Source organism: Corvus brachyrhynchos, unplaced genomic scaffold (assembly GCF_000691975.1).
Source record: "Corvus brachyrhynchos isolate BGI_N302 unplaced genomic scaffold, ASM69197v1 scaffold253, whole genome shotgun sequence".
In the NCBI taxonomy this organism is placed as follows: Eukaryota; Metazoa; Chordata; class Aves; order Passeriformes; family Corvidae; genus Corvus; species Corvus brachyrhynchos.
The window spans coordinates 999,738-1,014,248 of record NW_008237231.1 but is presented as its reverse complement, the minus strand read 5'-3'; positions in this window follow the sequence as shown (position 1 = coordinate 1,014,248).

Below are 14,511 nucleotides of genomic sequence, written 5' to 3'. Positions count from 1 at the left end.
TTTTTTTTGAGCGTTCCTTATCTCTCTCCTGACCTGAGCTGATAACAGCTGTGGTACAGTGTGATATGCAAGTGGGGTGGTTTGCTTGTTCCTCCTACTTACATTTTAATTTGTATTTAAAAAAAAAAATGCCGTAGAATGGAAACCCTGCAGCATAACAGACATGTAACCACATACACGACCTGTTGGGGTCACTTTTCTGTCCAGAGAGACTTACACACTTGGTGCCTGTGGATACGGACTTCAAAGAGAGCCTTTGTCCCACTGAGGCATTGTCAATAATTGCGTTCTCTGAGGCTTGATTTTGGGCAGGGATTCCCACAGTCCTATTTTTGGCCAAGCTATTTTTGGAGCAGTGCCTGGAGGGATGAGCCTGGCCAGTTGCAGGCATAGGTTCCCGCTGGCACCCCAGCCCTGCCGTGAGCCTTGGCCAGAGCAGAAGTCCCTCTGGGTCCAGTGTGGCACACCAGGTGCCACGGCACAGCCGTGCCCAGCCTCAGGAGGCTGAGGTGTGACTGTGTCTGGGTTGCTGTGATGTTGTCGTCACCTGCTAAAAAATCTTGAGCCAGCTTGAAGAGCCCACAGTTCCTGGGCTTGTGAAATCAGTGATCAAGCTCCTCCTCATCATTCCCCATCTGTCATTTTAATGGCTTCAGAGAATCAACGTCTTCTACAAAGTACAGCTTCCTGTAGGAAGGCAGTTAGGTATGTGCCATGCTGCTGATTGCACATCTCTTTTCTTTCCAGGAGCCTGGAAAGAGCAGACAACATTGCAGGGCTGTGCTGGGCTACCCAGGTCTTTGATGGTGAGGCAGAGCTGGCCCTCACAGGTGGCATTTGGGCCCACGCTTCAAGGAAATAGCAAATATTCTTTGTCGCTGTTGTACCGGGGATGGTGAAAAAGCAACATGGAGTTCAGTCCAGGAAGGGAATGGAATTATTTATTAATTTCCAAACTCCTTTATATAACCTGGTTCGCCTGAATGGCATAAGGTTATTGGTCCTTTGACCATCCACCTCTTAGAATGATTGGTTAAACCTACAACACCCATTTCAAAATATTTCTCCAGTCAGTATCATAACAATACTGCACAACAATCTTGCACCTGCAAGATAAAGGATTGATTTACAAAAACCTCTCACTGTTTTCAGCAAGAATGCTTGTGAAAGCAAACTTTCACATGGATGCTGGCAGAAAGCTGGAAAATTTCTCAGCATCAAGCTTTCCGCATCCACAATTCTTGTAGCACCACTTATTGAGGGGTTTTGCTGCTTAAAGTTTGCTAACAAATGAGCCCTTGCCCTGTGTCGTTTGTACTGTCTGGGTTTGCAGTCTTGCAGTATGTGCCTTTCATTCTCCCAGTCAAGGAATCCCCACTGCAGTGCAATGATAAAAAGTCACCTCTTGTTTATTCTTGGCTACAAATGAGCAAACTTGCCTCCAGCACTTCTAGGGATGGCAAATTTTCTGAAAAAAAAGTGCTGCGACATTGAAATGAACTTCTGTCAGCAGTGGATGCAGCCTTTCTCTGCAGCCCACCTTGTACCAGATGCTGCTCTATTATCAGTATTGCATCTGGTCTGTTTGTGTTCATAAGCTTGGCTGAGATATGCAAGCAATGGCTGGAGAAGGACATGGAAAATCTGTTTTTAAATACTGTGAATACTTTATAATTCAGTATGAAAGATGAGAATCTTTCACTGGCTGTAACTCCCAGAAGAGAGCAATACCATGAGTAAATTGACATTTTTGGGCTCATCTCAGTCTAGCAATGGAAAAACCAGAGGTGTGGGCTTCACTGTCTGAACTAGCAGTGGTCCAGAAACAGTTCAAAGTGATCCTAGCAGTTTTCAGATAGGAAGAATCACAGAATGGTTTGGTTTGGAAGGCACCTTAAAGATCACCTACTTTCAACCCCTCCTGCCAAGGGCATGGACACCTTCCCCTAGACCACTCTTTCACTCTAGATCTATCCCCTCTTGTCCTATCACTATATGCCCTTGTAAGAAGTTCCTCTCCACCTCTCCTGCAGACCACTTCAGGCATTGGAAGGCTGCTAGAAGGTGTGCCCAGAGCCTTCTCTTGCCCAGGTTAAACAGCTCTCTCAGCCTGTCTTCAGAGGAGAGGTGCTCCAGGCCCCTGATCATCTTTGTGGCCCTCCTCTGGACTCACTCCAACAGCTCCATGTCCTCCCTGTGCTGGGACCCCAGAGCTGGATGCAGCACTGCAGGTGGGGTCTCACCAGAGCAGAGCAGAGGGGCAGAATCCCCTCCCTGGCCCTGCTGCCCACGCTGCTTTGGATGCAGCCCAGGACACCTCTGGCTTTCCAGGCTGTAAGGGCACATGGCTGGGTCATGCTGAGTTCTCATTATCTCATTATCCAATGCCCCCAAGTCCTTCTCCTCAGGGATGCTGTGAATCCATTCTCCACCCAGCCTGTATTTGTGCTGAAAGATGCTGAGAAAATGTTCTAGAGAGTATGGATCATCCACAACTTTTAGTCGCCAACCTTTTTCAGAGTCGACATGCGTCTGACTTTGACAATACAATTAAGGTAAATCACCTGGAACAAGTTCCTAAAAGTGAAAACACCAGCCTAAGTGGTTCTCTTTTCAGGCATTTCTAGTTTTCAGGCAGACTTTGAATGAGATAAGTTACTTGCCTAGGTCATTTGCCTGAAACTGAGGAAAAAGGCAATTCAGTATTTAGTGCCAAATGCTGTGAAGAGTCAGCACTTTGTAGGTGTACAGGCACATTAATGTCAAAGAACTTCAATCAAATACAGATCTATAAATACAAAATTTCCTAGTTTGAGAGGCCTTAATGTAGGTGTTTGGTGTGACCCTTAAGGCTGAAACTCTCTCCATTACCTTCTTGCTCACCAAAGAACCCCTGGATGAGAGATGGTTCTGTGGAGATATATGCTATCATGATTTTCCATCCCTTTCCAGTATAAAGGAGATGGAGAACATCAAAGGACTTCTGGGCTAATAGTGATTTGTCTTTAGTCTATCAGCCAAATTATTTTAGGCAAAATTTTAATTAAAACAATACTTTAGCGTAAGTAGCTGCTCTACCCCTTCAGCCTCCCTGGGTAAAGTGTTGGAGTGCTTGACAGTCCTCACAGTAAAAAAGGGTTTTCTTATGTTTCCTGAATTTGGGTTTGTTCTCATTTCCTCTTGTCTTGCTGTTGGGCACCACTGAGAAGGGTCTGGCCCTGTCTTGTTCATTCCCTCCCAGCAGGTGTTTACATACACTGAGATGATCCCTCTAAGCCTTGTCCAGGCTGAACAGCCCAGCTCCTTCAGCCTTTTTTCGTATGTCAGATGCCTCCTCATCTTCATGGCCCTTTGCTAGAGTCTCTCTCTGGAAAGTTCAGCTCTGGGCACAGCATTCCAGATGTGTCTCCAGCTCTGAGCAGAAAAGAAGGATCACCTCCCTCAATCTACTGGCAATATTCTGCCTGATGTAGCCCAGGAGGCTGTTAGGCTTCTGCTACAAGGGCCATGGTTGGTTCATGGTCAGCCTGGTGTCCACAGTGAGCCTCAGGTCCTCTGCAGAGCTGCTTTCCAGCTGCTTGGCCCCATGTATGCATTTGTATGTCAACATTCGACCCGCAAGAAGTTTCATACAGTGTGCCCAACACATCAGTGCAGCACAGTTCCTGCTCGTGAGGAGGATTGCCCAGGTGACACTTTACTACCCTCATTCCCTCTGCAATCCCACCTCCTCTGTTAAAGGCACTGTGTGCAGCAGCAACTGCCCACAATGAACAAAACAGTGGTTGCTCATGACTGACCTGGCCCAAACGGGGTAATTTTCCCTCTGACATCTAAGCATAGAGGAATTAGCCACACACAGATCCAGAAGTCCAGCAGCAGTCTCTCTGGTCACTTTACTGGGCTTTGGATCAGGCCATAGCTACCTAATTCCAGATGTTCAGATTTCAGAAGCTTGACTCTAGACCTGGTAATTTGCAATTGCTAAGCCCTTAGCACCTCACTCCACAGAAACTCAAGACACAGGGTGTTCAGCATGCTTTTGGGAAAAATCAGACCACTAGTTTATGTGCCTGGATACTAACCTAGAAAAAATTTAGGCACTGAGATTCAAAACTTTGGCTAAATTGTTCAGTGGCGTTTACCAGAATGCTTTTATCAATTCAGTGTGTTTTCAGCTGAAACCAGTTTCTGTATTTTTTTTCAAGAAAACCACTTTTATCAAGGAAAAATAAAATTTGTCAAAGGCAAACGTCATGATTGAAAGCCAACTGTGTCCACTTTGCTTTTGAATGATGAGTCACTGCTGCTGTAGGCTGTGTGACCTGTGCCCCCTTCTCCTTTATTGCCCAGGCTCCAGGCCAGGCAGGTTCTCTATCCCATGTGACATAACCAACCACTCTCATGACATGCTACCTCCAAGTCACAAGGTAGGAAACTGTGATGCAATGAGAGAGAGGTGAGTATGGAAAAAAAAGTGATTGACATCAAGGAACTGCACATGCTGCATTCCTAAGTGAATTGATTACAAACATTTTCTTAGTGACATTTTTTTAGTTTGCAAAGATTCACTCAAAATTCAGTTTTCTGCAGAAAAAAATGGCACACTGTGTAATGTCTGTGTTCAGCAGATGGAAATATATAATGTGAAATGTGTAAGTTCTGTGTATGTATTCAGCAGATGACATAAAAAAGAAGAAGGAAATGCAAAACCTGGGATTCTCAACCTTATCAAGGCAGCATTCCTCTGTATGCACAGAAACTTTGTCTGGGTCATGCCAAAAAAACGTGAAGCATAAATAACTTCCTTGCTATGTAGCAAGTCCAGCACAGTTCTATTTCTACAACTGCATTTGGAAGTGTGCCAGAGGCAATAGATGCCCTTGCAATTCAAGAAGAACTTGGCACAATCATAATCTATATTTTGCTGGTGCAGTGAGCTAGAAGGGATCAAGAAGACTGACAGGTGCTGACACCTGGGTTGCCATTGCAGGGGCTCCTAAATCACTCCTCACCTACACAGCTGAGCCGGTTTGCCCCCTGCGCGCAGGGTTTACCCATGGATTAGCGTCTCGTGGGCCTGAGTTGGAAAAGCCTTTGGCACATTTCTCAGGGCCACATACAGCTTCTGCTCAAGCCAATCAACTCTGACCTCGCAGCTTAACAGTTCAGCTGTCAGCTTCTGCAGAGAGATGACAGCATTTTCAGGCAGGCTCTGCTATGCTTATCAGCTAATGCCAATCTCTACTCACACTGATCTGTGAGGGAGTGCAAAGAAGCCTAAATTCATACATGGAATGAACAGAGATGGTCATCTTGTCCCACTCTGTGTGCTGTATTCCACTTGTACTTTCCATCTCTTGGCTGTAGTGGCTGGATGAGGGAGATGAGTAATAATTTGGTTTTGGCAGCAGTGGTTAGATAAATGCAGACCCATTCTACTACAGCTTGTATGGCAGGCTGAGAAAGTTCTTATATGTGCCTGGATGTGCCTTAATCTTTTGGCTTTGCATTTATTCCTCTTGTTGTACGCAGAAGAGCAGCCACAGCTGTTTCTCTCTCCCAAATGACTGTTTTCCTGTCGAATTTCCTGCATGTTCACTCGTCAGAGGAAATCACTTCCAGGGATGGGACTAGGCGATTACACAAATTTATTGTTTAAAATAACAAACACATCAGTCGAGGCGTGAGCTTTTACAGCACCTCCCAATAATGGTGATTAGTCACAAGATTTAGAGTTACATCGTAATTTATAACTTTCTAATCCAATAGGCACTTAAAACGACACTTTGTTTTGGATTTATGACCTATCACCTGTGGCACTTCTCACTGCAATGCAGCTGTGTCTTGACCAATAACTTCTCATGTCACGTACACACAGATGTCTCTCTTATACCATCTACATTCTTAACTTAAACTATATAAAATCACACTATTATATTTTAAAGTCCTCCACTAGAACGCCCAGTGTACAATTTTACTTATAATCATAGGAACACAAGCTTGTAATCCTTTTGCTTAAGATCTATAAATCTCTGTCAATTAAGCCAGACCTAGTCTCTTCCAGGGTTGTAAATAAAAGCCTCCTTTAATTGCAGGAGTTTCTACTCCTCTGTCTCCCACATTTTCCTTGTGTTTCAACTCTTCCCTCTTGGGAAGCAGGCAGTGGGTTTTGTCTCAGCCTCTTGGCCAGAGATATACACAGTCTACCAGAAAAATGTCATGCCCTGTTCATGTCTGCCCCTCCCTGCCGTCCCTGTCGTGTGTATGAAGGCCCAGAACAAGTGTGGCTCAGGTGACTTGAAGATCAAACTGATGGGGCCAGGATATTCATGATGATCCAGGTATCTAGGTTGCTCATGGAGATGTGCCTCGGGAGAAGGGCTCCTGGAGAAGATCCTACCTTGTGCTCATAGAAATCTGCATATTTCTACATGCACATGCTGTGTATGTGGGCTTGCACATCACTGTGACAGCCTGGCCCAGATGCATAAACCAAAATATCTAGTGGGAGTGACCCAATTCCTTAATCAAAACTATGGGACACACTGAGCAATAAATAATATAGAATGGATTTTGCATGTACCTCTTTTCCCTGCTGTATTCAACCCTTTTGCTGTTTAGCTTCTTGTCCACAGACATCTCTTGGCATAGCTGAAAGCAGGCACATAATTTTTTAATATCTGCAGCACAGTTTCGCTGGTGACTGCCAGTTCCAGTAGGATTGAGCCAAACCTTGTTACCATGACAGACAGGATCTGTTTCTGCTTGCTGCAAACCTTTTCCCCAAAGTGCTCCAGTGGAGCTGGGCCTGGTTATATCAGACAAGGATCTGCCCCTCTGTGTCTCTCTGGTTCTGATCTGCCCTCCACAAAGTTCTGTTTTAGCATCATCAGGAAGAGATATGCCAGAAGTAGCTTTAGATCTTTCACATCAACACAATTTTCAATAAAAGAATTTCACTACAAGCAATATTAATTAATACTTTAAGGAAGCTATGATTTGGAAACAGTAAGCCTCACACTTTGAATCTATAGCTCTGTTTCAAACTATGCTTTCAAATTGCTAGGTTCTAAAACCTATTTGGCTTGGAACAAAATAAGTAATAACAATTAACTGAGTTTAATAGACTTCTTTTGCAACAAATTTATTTTTACAACCCCAGTAGAACTTTAAATCTAGTCTATTTCTTTTTTTAATGGTTTAAATCTAAGTAAAGTCAGAAGATAAGCATTTAAAACACTAAGCCTTGGTCGTTTTCTTCTTTCTTCAGTATAGGATATTTCCCTACTTAATGATACCTCTGGATACTTCAGCTGCATTTTCACTTGTGTTGTGTATCAAGAAAACTGTTAAGCTGAAACTATCTCATCAGATACAATAAATTCCATGTCATAATGAGGCTAAATAAATAAGTGGGAACTTACACCTGTTGACCCAGAGTTGCACTCCCTTTGCAGCCTTGGTTGTGAGTTTTGACTCTTTTCTCTGCTGAGGCTGCACTCACTTGAGCACTAAAATTACTGGAAACTCCCTTTCAGGCTTGGGGAAAGCTTGTCTGCATAAACAGCCAGCTCCAAATGTGTAGTGCTCAGCTTCTAGATTTAAAATCATACCATACTGCATCCCCTGATATGGATCAGGGTGAAATTCATACGGGAAACAAAACAATCAGCAATTTCAACAAATAAAGGCCCATTTAGCCAGAAACAGAAAAAGATCACAGTTAGGCATATTGGTTTTTTGGAGTTTTTGTTTGTTTGTTTGTTTTTCTGGGAATATTACTAACCACAAAATGAAGCTGTGTGATTTGGAACATCTGTTTGTTAACCAGGACTGGCCTCTGAGAGAGGTGGGAACTGGGAGACAACCATAGGACGTGGTGTTAATGAAAATACCAGAAAGACAAAGACGACAGTATCAGTAAGGAAGGTGCAGCATACATTAAAGAAATCTTTATCAAAATAAACTAGCTGTTAAGAAATATAGTAAGCTTCTAGCCTGACATTTAAAAAATAAGAAAAGTGCAATGAGTACTAAAGTGTGAACCAGAATAAGACACCATAGAGGCTGTAAGGCAGAAAGCACAGTGGCCATAGGAAACATCAGCTTCACACTGCCTCCACAAAGTGGAAAAATGTCAAACTGGACTCTAATTCTGGCTACATTTTTTAGCAACATAAATTATTTCTCCTTGGGCAGTCAGACATCACAGAGGGAGAAGCCATGCAGCCATTAACAGAGCACAGGATCAGCATCAAATGTTACCTTTGTAAAATGATGGTGTGACCGTCACCACAATGTGCATGAGTGAAACTTCCTTATGGGACTAGGAAGGGTAAAAGAAGAATTAGCAAAGCACAGGGAGGAGTTATCAATAAAATACTACTACTCAAAACACAGAAAATGTGTCTACATTGGCAAAACTTAAAAGAACTCAGAAAAGTTAAATAAATGGTTGTAAGGAGGGCAAGAAAAATGTTGATTAACACCAGGGCAGATGCATTAAAAGCTAAAAATAAAATACATCAGAAGCAGGCAACCTGCCAGGAGACTGCAGGGTTTGCAGATGATAGATACAGAGCAGGAGTGCTCAGAAAATATGTTTGGTATAGGAAAGGTATATTAATTACCTGCAGCAGTGCTCACTGTGGAAGGGATTAGGAGCGTTTCCATGCTAGAAATTTTATCTGCAGGTGATGAGAAATGGTCTCAACTGACAGGCCAGAAGCCAATAGCATGAACAGTGATATATCAGCAGGACCAGATGATGTTCACCCAGTGATTTTGAAGGAGCTTGGATATGAAATTGCCTGCCAAGTTACTGTGGAGTGTAACTTATTGCTCACTCAGACTGGTACCAGAGGAACAGAAGGTGGCAGATGAAGTATCAGTTTTTTAAGAGGACACCTGGGCAGTTACAGACCAGGAAGCTCCCTTTCCATATTGGAAAAAAAAGCCAAACCACAGAAAAGAAACAGACAGAATCCAAAGGCACAAAATTGCCTTGGGTTGCTAAGCATTAGAACAGGCTGTCCAGGGAAGTGGTGGAATCAACATCTCTGGAGGTATTTAGAAGATGTGTAGATGTGGCACTCAGGGACATGGTTTAGTGGTGGACTTGGCAGTGCCAGATTAATGGTTGGAGCTGATGATTTTAAAGGCCTTTTCCAATTGAAACAATTCTATATTTCTATGATTCTAAGTGGAAGAAGTCAGCAAGGCTTCTGCAAAGGGAAATCCTGCTTTTGGTATCTGTTACAATTCTGAAACCGTCAGTAAAAGTGAGCTGATCAATATGTTTTAAAAACCACAAACTGTCATGGGACAGAAAGGGGAGTTCTTCCTTTAACTGGGTGAAAGACAGAAAGAGGATGGCAGTGAACAGGGAAATTGTGTAATAAAAGGAGGTCCACAAGAGACTGCACTGTTTAACATATTTACAGGAAAAGCAGAAGGATTGCAAAATTTTCTGGTGGTATAACGGTCATAGATGAGGGGATTGCAGAAAGTCATCTGAATGCCAAATCGTAAGTGATAAAATGGTAGATAAAATTAAAAGTTGATAAGTGTGAAGGAGGATGCATAGGGAGAAAGAACATTCCAACACATGAAAAAATGAGCTCAGCAGACACTGGCATAAAGGAAAAATCTAGGAATTACTGCAGAGAGTTTCCTGAACACATCAGCTACATTGTCAGTGTTGGAAAAATTGCAGAGGGCAAAAAGAACATAAAAAGCATTGTAACAGCTTTGACTTGGGAAGAAATTAAGTAGAACTAGATCCCTTTACCTTAAAAAAAAGGTAGCTGAAGAAAAGACATGAGTAGTAGCAAATAAAGGCACAAAGACTGGCTATTTGCAGTCTCCCAGTCCATCAAATAAATAGCAAACATAATAGCGACATATAAAATGAAGAAAGGCATTTCACAGAGCAAAAATGAGATGTAAAACTCGAAAGTACAAGATGTTCTGAAAGAAAACAGAACAGATGTGTTTAAAAATGTTTAGACAAATCGGCAGAAGGAAAAAAAAAGACATGGAGTCCTGACAAATATGAGGATAGACCTGCTGGCTCCATAGGAAGGTTAACCCACAGACTGCTAAATCTCAGGAGGTATTCAGGAGAGTTATTGCTCCTTGTTTCACCTGTCATCAGGGCACCAATGTGACCAGCCCCAGCAGCAGACACCAGGCACCTCACTGGGAATGGGGGTGGGCCAAATAAGACAAAAGAAGATTCTTAACAGCCTTCAAATACATACAACATAGCAGCAAAGAAGAAAGCAAAAAGTTCTTTTCATTGCACACAAAGTAATGGGTTTGGATGTTAGCAACAGAGACTTCAGAGCAGTTTTCTTAGTCTAACTAATGAGTGGCATAGTTGATTACTGTCTACACTGTTGAGAGGTGTGGGGCTACCAATGTTAAGAGATACTGCCAGTGGTCCCATGGAATGGGTTCAAAAATCCATCAGAAATCCTTTATAACAACTGTCCTAGCTTGGAGAGGGATATTACCTCTTGAGGAGCTCCTGTGAAAGCAAATATCAAAGGCTTCTTTCAGGGTTTAAGAGGCCTCAGCCTTCCCAGCCTGGCACAATGAAGAGGAGAACATTTTAGGATGGAGAGAACCACTAATAGAAAGCTGCTGCAATTTTCTTACAGGAACAAATGAGGGGTATATGAACAGGCCTATCCGCACTTTCCTTGATGGAATTTAGGAGGTGTTTAGGTGACTCAGAGCAGTGCTTCACAGCATGGAAAATGCTTGCCTCAGGGAAGACAAATGCGGCACTGGTTTTATTTCCTTCAGGCTGCTCCTGTCTCTTTGGGATGTCTCAGATCTTGAAGTGCAGGATCCTTGGCAGACTTTCCCCAAGGTGAGGGAATTCACAACAGCAAAATCCTATTCAGGCAGCTTTTGATAGAATAGAAGCATAAATTATGTCAAGTTGGAAGGGGACCCATAAGGATCATCGATATCAACACCCTGCTCCTCGCAGCAAATGTAAAACTAAACCAAATGGCCAAGAGCATTGTCCAGCCACTCTGTGAACTCTGACAGGCAAACTGAGCGAAAAATCACCCGGTACAGTTCCAAAGCCCTAAAGGGCATGGCCTCAACATGACTGCCAAACTCTGAATTCCATCAGAAACTCAACTATAGTTTACCTAATTTTGTTACCAGGGCTTTCTTGGAGATGGTTACAAAGCATCTCCACTGCTATTGTTCCAGCACTCAGTGGCAGCAAAGGGCTGTAACACGGGAATAAGCAGGAGCTAGCAGGGCGGGTTACTATTTTTGCCTCGGAGGCCCAGTGCGCCCAGTCAGTAGCCCCGGGAGCGTTCTCTGCCCCGCACGCCCAGCGCTCCCCGGCGCTGTCCAGGGTGCTGAAGCGGCGACACTTCACCCTCCGCGGCTGCGGGGGCCGCTCTGACCGGCGGGAGGCGGTGGCAGCGCCGGGGTTGGGAGGGAGGGACCCTGGCACCGGGAGAAGGGGGTAGTTCAAAATCTCTGGATGTTTTTGAGAACAAAACGAGAAATCTCGTTCTTTTAGCCCAGAATGGTCCTTGGTTATAACACAGAGGGGTCAACTGGAAAGAAATTAGTCATAGAATCACCTGAGTTGGAAGGGATCCACAAAGATCACCAAAGTCCAGCTTCTGTCCCTGCGCAGGACAACCCCAAGAATCACACCATGTGCCTCAGAGCATTTTACAAGTCCTTCTTGAGCTCTGTCAGGCTGGTGCAGTGACCACTTCCCTGGGGAGCCTGTTCCAGTGCCCAACCACCCTCTGGGTGAAGAACCTTTTTCTAATACCCAACCCAAACCTCCCCTGACACAGCTTCAGGCCATTCCCTTGGGTCCTGTCACTGGGCACCACAGACAAGAGATCAGTGCCTGCCCCTCCTCTTCCTCTCACAAGGAAGTTGTAACTGCAATGAGGTCTCTCCTCAGCCTCCTCTTCTCCAGGCTGAACACACCAAGTGATCCCAGCCACTCCTCAAACAGGTTCCCCTCTAGACCTTTCACCCTCATGATGGCCCTTCACTGACCATAATGTGAGGCTGTTCATAAAAATGTTGGTGCTTATGGCTTTGAAGTTGTTGTTCGTGGTTTTGTTTTTGTTTTTTTGTCTTACAATTCCAAAGTCATTGTATAGTCAAACATCAGTGGCAAAGACTTAGGTTGCGGGGGCCTTGCAAGAAGAAAAGTTTTGAAGGGGGAGTGAGACTTTGGTTTTGAGGAGATAAGAATACAGGTGAAAAAATAGTCAAGGAGACAAAACCCAAAGGTATGATGGTCAACTAGCTAGAAACTAGAAAAAGTGCCAGGCATTAAACAGAGAAAGCTGCCCCCTCTGCCAGGGGTATCTGACTTTCTGTATTTAGGTGGTGGTGTGGTTTAGTCCCAGATGGCAACTCAGCACCACCCAGCCACTCCCTCATCCCCCAGCAGTGGGATGGAGGAGGGAATTAGAAGGGTAAAAGTAAGAAAACTCCTGGGCTGAGATAAAGACAATTTAATAGGTAAAGCAAAAGCCTCACACACAAACAAAACAAAATAAGGAATTAATTCACCACTTCCCATGGGCAAGTAGGTGTTCAGCCATCTCCAGGAAAGGAATCCATCACATGTAATGGTTGTTTGGGAAGACAAACACCATCACTCCAAGCATCCCCACTTCCTCCCTCTTCTCCCAGCTTTATATGCTGAGTATGATTCCATATGGTCTGGAATATCCTTTAGGCCCCAACTCTGTCCCCTTCCAAATTCTTGTGCACCCCCAGCCAACTCACTGCTGGGTTGGTGTAAGTGCTTCTCAGCAGTAACAAAAATATCTCTGTATTATCTGTTTCCAGCATAGATCCAAAACACAGCCTCACAGTAGCTACTATGAAGAAAATTGACTTCATTTCAGCCAAAACCAGCACAGATGTTGCTTAGAGGTCAGATTTCAAGTGCTGCAGGATGATGACAATGATGTGATAGCTTTAAACAAGACAAGACACTGTGTTCCATGCTCAGTGGATATATGTATGGAATAACACAAAGTTCAGCCATGTCAGAGAAGTGGCTGGTACAGCAGCTAAGACAAAACAATGAGATCATACCTGAAATTTGTATTCACCAACTATAAACCAAGATATTTCATTCTCAGAGGGTATCTTACTTGTCTTTTGGAGAAAGCTTCCTCATGGCTAAAGCAAGAAGGGAGAGCATGGGAATTCAGGCCTCTTCCATGCACTAGCATAATTGAGACCTGTATTATTTTGCGCCTCCTTTTCCTCAAATGTGATAAGTAGGTGTTCCTTGTCCAGGTACAGGAATTTTGTGAAACTGAATTCTGTATGATGGGCAAAGCATTACTTGTCCTTGCTGGAGCATGGCTATTGGGACTCAGGCATGCAACAGCAGTTACCTGAGATACACTGATATTACGTGGACTTGTCAACAAAAAAATTTTCTCTCTCTAAACCACAATATTTTTCCCATTTCCCTTTTGTTACAGACAATTTAATAGGAAGGAAATGAAAATATTGCAACTGCGTTGATCCTAGGAGCAGCAGTGAGCTGAGGTATCCTGGAATTAACTCCTGGCACAGTGCAAGACCGATGTAGAAGTCCCACTGCTTGTACAGGTAATTAATTCATCACTCCAGTCCCCAGCTGCAATGGGCATTTCAGGCGTATCTTTTTCCTAGATAGGTACATGGTCTTACCAGCATTTTCACTTGTGCTTATATTCCTCTCTGAAGTTTAGGCAATTGATATCAGGATTATATTGATTCAATTTTCAGTAGCATCACAGATGACCTAACCCAAATGACACAGGCAGCATTGCCTCCCACAGTGATCTACCCCAAAGGCAATTCTCTCTCTTTGGGGAAGAGAGTCTCTAACTCTCATCACTCGGATGTCTAGGAGCTGTGATTGCTGTGCCTAAAAATAATGGAATAGAACTGTGACATAGAAGTTAATCACCATTATGTATAAAACTCATAGGCAGTGATTATAGACATCCATAAGAAATTTAAGAGGATCACAAAAGATACTGTTTCTAGACAGTGACGTTTAATGCTTTATTCTCTATCCTTAAATTGCACCTATACATGCAAAATAAATTGCCAGCATCTCTCTCTGGTTTGCGGTTCAGACAGCTCCAAAATGCAGTTCCCACCACTTCTCTGTATCTTTTGGATCTCTACTGGAATTAGAAATTAGTTTAGTGCTCCAAAAGCACTGATACTTCACATAAGGAGAAAGTCACTGGCAAACTTTTAAAATAGTCTGTATGGCTATGAATGCTTAGTCTACCTTTTAATGCAAGGGCACTCACACCAATGGTCAAGGAAGTCCTTCTGACCCACTCACTGTGTTGCCAGATGAAAAATCATCTACACCTGGTGAGCTAACACAATGCTTATTCTTCAAAACCCACTGGTCTGTGGAAGTGCACAATGCCCATTGTGTAAGGAGAACTGGAAAGCAACCAGCCCCAGTTC